This window comes from Electrophorus electricus, chromosome 8 (assembly GCF_041902795.1).
Source record: "Electrophorus electricus isolate QZ-2024a chromosome 8, ASM4190279v1, whole genome shotgun sequence".
Taxonomy (NCBI): Eukaryota; Metazoa; Chordata; class Actinopteri; order Gymnotiformes; family Gymnotidae; genus Electrophorus; species Electrophorus electricus.
This window is the reverse complement of record NC_137504.1, coordinates 14220001-14225000: the sequence shown is the minus strand read 5'-3', so window position 1 is coordinate 14225000 and position 5000 is coordinate 14220001. Positions and strand designations below refer to the sequence as shown.

At 41.6% G+C, this 5000-nt stretch overlaps 1 long non-coding RNA gene across 1 annotated transcript in view; it reads left to right on the top strand.

Annotated features, from left to right (window-relative positions):
- Positions 1–5000, top strand: part of LOC145659095 (uncharacterized) — a 14917-nt gene that overhangs the window by 8747 nt on the left and 1170 nt on the right. Inside the window, exon 2 of the long non-coding RNA XR_014125102.1 lies at positions 4739–4808. This is a non-coding gene — a long non-coding RNA (uncharacterized LOC145659095). The remainder of the gene's footprint in view (positions 1–4738; positions 4809–5000) is intronic.

The window sequence follows — 5000 nt, the reverse complement described above, 5'->3', positions numbered from 1 at the left end:
CCCATTATCCCATGCTAGTCCTAGCCAATCACTGGCAGTGGTGGGGATGGGTGGGTATTCCCAATACTCCACACTTGTAGTCCTTGTTAAAGTAAACCTGTTTCCCTGTGTGTATGTGTGGGTGTGTGTGTGTTTGTAAGTGTGTGTGTGTGTGTGTGTGTGTGTGTGTGTGTGTGTGTGTGTGTGTGACTGAATGTGAGCTCACACACCCATGGGCTGGTACGTGCACGCTCAGTCCTGATAACAATACTTTTGTGGAAATGAAGCAATGCAGGTTATGTTAGACGTTTTTCTCACCGAGTTCCATGGGATTTCACCAGTGTTGCAAAAAGTCCCTAAATACTCACCTACCCTTGAAATTGAGATCCTTTAATACAAAATGAATCAACAATGAATTGAACCTATCAGAACGCATGTAGTGTGTCCTAAACATATTAGGACTCATGTTTATGCCTTCCCTATAAATGACTTTCTGTACCAACAACTGCGAGCCACATGTTTTAAGAAAAAGAGGAAGAAAATGAAGATGTAAACACTTTTTCATGCCCATTGTACAGTGCAACAAACGCTGCAGAAGATGCAACGATTCAGTGCTCTTTGCCGACTAAAAAGGAAAAGGCCCTGATCTAGTCCAGCTCATGGCTGCCAACATCATTTATCCTGCCTCATACACAAAGCTACTGTGGGTATGTGTGCAAAAAAGCGAGACTAAATGGATTTCATGTAGTTCGTTCTTTCAAAATATAATATAAGCGAATTAAGCAAGTTCTAGTCAGTGGCTTACAGTGAATATAGAACTTCATGAAAGCCATACTTAGTAAAAGAAGTCATGAAGGTAGGCTATAAGGTGTAGCAGATAGAAGTCATGGGGTGCACACACACACACACACACACACACACACACACACACACACACACACACACACACACACACACACACACACACAGCTACTACTAGGTGTGACTCTTCGACTTCTCATTCCACAACAGCATGTGAGGGCAATGGCACTTATCAGGTCACGCTCTTATATATGTACACACACAGACACACACTGCTCATGTGACTGAAGCAAGTTTGCATGATAATGTACACACACACCCACACACACACACACACACAAACACACATGTTCTTTGACCCACTTACAGCTTACACAAAGCCAATTATAGTCTAATACTTATACTCATATTTACTAGAATGTAGGCTTTTCAGTTATAATAAATTAAAAGGACAAGTAGGTATGAGCATGAAAGGGCATACAGTTATTTAAAATATACCACAGAATCCAAGAGACTCAGATGTTTTCAACCTTATATTAACTCTTTAATCCTATTAATATTCTCAAAACATATCACAAAGAAACTGTTTTAATAAAGTTAGCCTTGTCTCTGTACATACGATATGTCTGATGACCTTTGCACTCTAGGTGTGCATGTTTAGTCCAAGATCATGTTAGTATATTATTTTATTTGAAGCTCTCCTTTTTCCTATACACCTGTAAGATTCCTCTAAAACCCCACCACAGTAACTCCTAGTATACAGGGGTTTAGACTCTGACCTTTCACAAATTTATCATAGAGCAATCTTAAAGAATCCTATGACTTCTACAGTCTCTGCCACGTAGGTAGAAGAGCCGTGTCTGGTTCTTTCCTCCTGCTTGCTACAGGGTATGTTGTAATGTCATCTTTTCCCTCCAGCAGGCTACAGCAGATGCCCATTCACTAGTAAATGCGATATATTACTCGTTTGAAACTATTGGAGCATTTTAAACACACCGGTCTGCACAGCAACCTTGCTTAATGTCAGGACAGTTGGCAGCTCTGCTTACATATAGGGAGTGTCCTGCTATCAGAAGCCTTTGGTCAGTATGTTGCAAGTGGCATGTCTGGACATTAATTTCTTCCATCGAGGGCTTACATTTTGGTGATGAATCTCTGCAGCACCTTTTGTCTCACAGAATCCTTCATCATATGCTTATAGCATAGAAGAATACCACTTGCCTGTATTTACCAATGGCTTACTGAACCAATATGTTTTACACTGCTATTTACCAAAGATAATCTGATCTGGCTACAGGTAGCAAGTAGCAAAACTATCACAGAGCATTTACTGTACCAAACTAACATATTCACAAAATTGATTCTTTCATTGTCAATTGCTTTTATTTTTAACCTGTCGACGGAGCAGCTATTGGCTGCTCCATCGCCACACCCTCATCCAATCATCTTCCACTTGTTTGGCCACACCCACTAATATCACACATCTTTGTTTCACTGGTCACTCCTCACGTGTGGGTGTCAGGGAAAAACCTCACTGTGGAGTAACCTATGGGGCATCCCAATAACGCGTCTCAGTAGGTGTGGGATTCACAGACTTCATGCGAACAGATCTTGCAGTCACACTAATGGTCACATTCATTTTGTTATTAAAGGTTCGACATTCCAACTTAATTTAGGCTTTCGTACAGTTCTGTCAAAAAGTTGGTACACGTTAAAGATCTCCTCATCACCATTTTAATCTGTGATACAGAATTTGAATATTAAAAAGAAGAGAAAAATATTCGCCCTATTGAAAGGGAAAGTACCAGAGATACAATGTTTAAAATCTTTTTTCCAGTATATATTACCAAGCTGTTTACAACTAGCAAGCAGTCAACTCACAATCCATGTTTTTCCGTTTGCTGTTTTGTTGATTTTCTCCTCACAACCATGTCTTGTGCATGTGGGTGTGCACTGGGCGTGCTGTGAATTTATTTATGTGTTTACAAGATTCGGAAAGCAGCAGTCATAAGGTGTAAACAGCCTTACAGTTTATTATGCGTTCATGAATATGCAGCACGATGTTAGGGAAGGCCGCGGTGTGTGAAAACATGCCTGCGTGCATAAACATATTTATATATTTACATATTTACTTATCTACATACATACAGCGCTCTCCCACTGTTTGCGAAACAAGATGCTTTGATTTGCCTTATGGAATAACAATCCTCCCCTTCAGATATCAAATCTGACAAAGACAAAGACGGGGTAGTACATGTTATTCTCTCACAGAGGTCAGTAATGGTGAGAGAGCAAGCTGTTACATAGCCCCCACCCCAACAGTCACCGAATGCCGACACCGCCCACCCGGCCCCCCACCACAGGGAGAGTGTAGTAGCACACGAGCTGCCTGGTCACTAACGGTGGACTGCAGTCTGAGGTGGTGAGCAGGAGGGAAAGGGCTGAGTCTGCCTTGTGCAGATGCTAAACCATAGATAAAGTGATAATCCAGGAAGGAAGAAGTGTGTGTCCCTGCATGCATTTCCCTGGTGTGTGTCTGTGTGTGTGTGTGTGTGTGTGTGTGTGTCTGTGTGTGCATGTGTGTAGGTGTGCCTGGACATTTGAGTATGGAATCCTGGTGTGTGTCATAACACACACACACAGCGCAAGAGAGAGAGAGAGAGAGAGAGAGAGAGAGAGAGAGAGAGAGAGAGAGAGAGAAAGAGAGAGAGAGAGACTTGCATGGTCTAAAAGCATGTTTTCATAGGCTCCCCATATGCAGCTCTGTCTGTGTGTGTGTGTGTGTGTGTGTGTGTGTGCACGTGCGCGCGTGCATGTGTATTCATGCGTCTTTGTGTCCTTGTGAAGCATTGAGCTTGTTCAGGGTGAAAGGCCCAACTGACCTTTGGCCTGCATTAAAATCTTAATGTTTCACCCCTTTTGCTGTTCCCATTAGCGGGCACGCCAACGCTTCCAGCCGCAGCTCAAGCCCTGATAGCGTCAGCCCCCACACCGTCACCTCTGACAGCATCAGCTCTGTTAAGTCATAAGCTTGATGACATCATCACTGGGTGCTACTGACATTTGCCAGAGATGGCCAGTGATATAGTGCCTCATATCCAAGTCATGTGTCCTGCTATCAAAATCACACTTAACTCCACAAAACAGCTAGAATATGGGTTAAACTCGTTATTGTCTGTGTTAAAACCTCATATGTTGCGTGGATGTGTGTTATGTCTTTTTTTTCTTCTTTTTTTTTTGTTTGTTGCTGAGGGTGTTTTTTTTGTGTGTGTGTGCTTTGTGTGTTGTGTGTGAATGTGTTACGTTCCCCTGCCCTCTGATGTCACGTGACTCACCAAACCACCCAGATAAGACTTTTGTGTACACACATGGACAAAAAAAAGACAAACAACTGTCAAGCCAAAACAAAAATGATAAGAGGAGCTTTAAAGCTTTAGAGCTGTGGAGTCTTTTCTCCCTCTGTCTTTTTGATTTGCTTTTTCACCTTCTCTTCTTATTGAATAGGCCCCTTCTCTTAGAGGAATGTTTAACCAACAAATTCTAGTGTTGCTATTAATGATTACAAGCCAGTAACTGTCAATTAGGACTATGAGATCTCAAATGCCAGTAAGGGCCATTTAGTCATATCTAACCAACAAATGCCTGAAGGGTTAAATTATATCCAATATTTAACCAACAAATGCTAAAGTAATTCATTATAAGCTGGTTGGAGTCAGCATTCCACTAATGTCATAAGTGGTGCAGAAGCCTGGTGTTTAGCTGTAGAACAGTAACAGAAAAGGGTGAATAAATATGAGAATGTACCTGTATGACTTTTTTTTTTTTTTAAGTAGTATGTAAGGTTATAAATTGTACATTTGTGTACATTTTCAAATACATGGATAGATTGCATAAAGTTGCACCAAGCCTGCAGTCCATGGTTCTGACTGTTACACCTCTTATATGTACCATGTTGCAGTGGTGTGGGATTGCAGCCCGCAGAGAGAGAACCACAGAAGTAGAGGGATTAGAGGACAGAGGAAAACAAGGTAACATGAAACAATCTCTGACTTTTTTTTTTGACGAGGTCAATACCAGCTGCTTGTGTGTATGTGTGTGTGTGTGTAAGTGTGATAGAGAGAGGAAGTGTGTGAGAGAGACAAAGAGTGCAAGGTTAAGGTGAAAGAAGAGAAAATAAACCACAAAACAGATTATAAGCAACAGCTGTCCGTAGGCCTCGC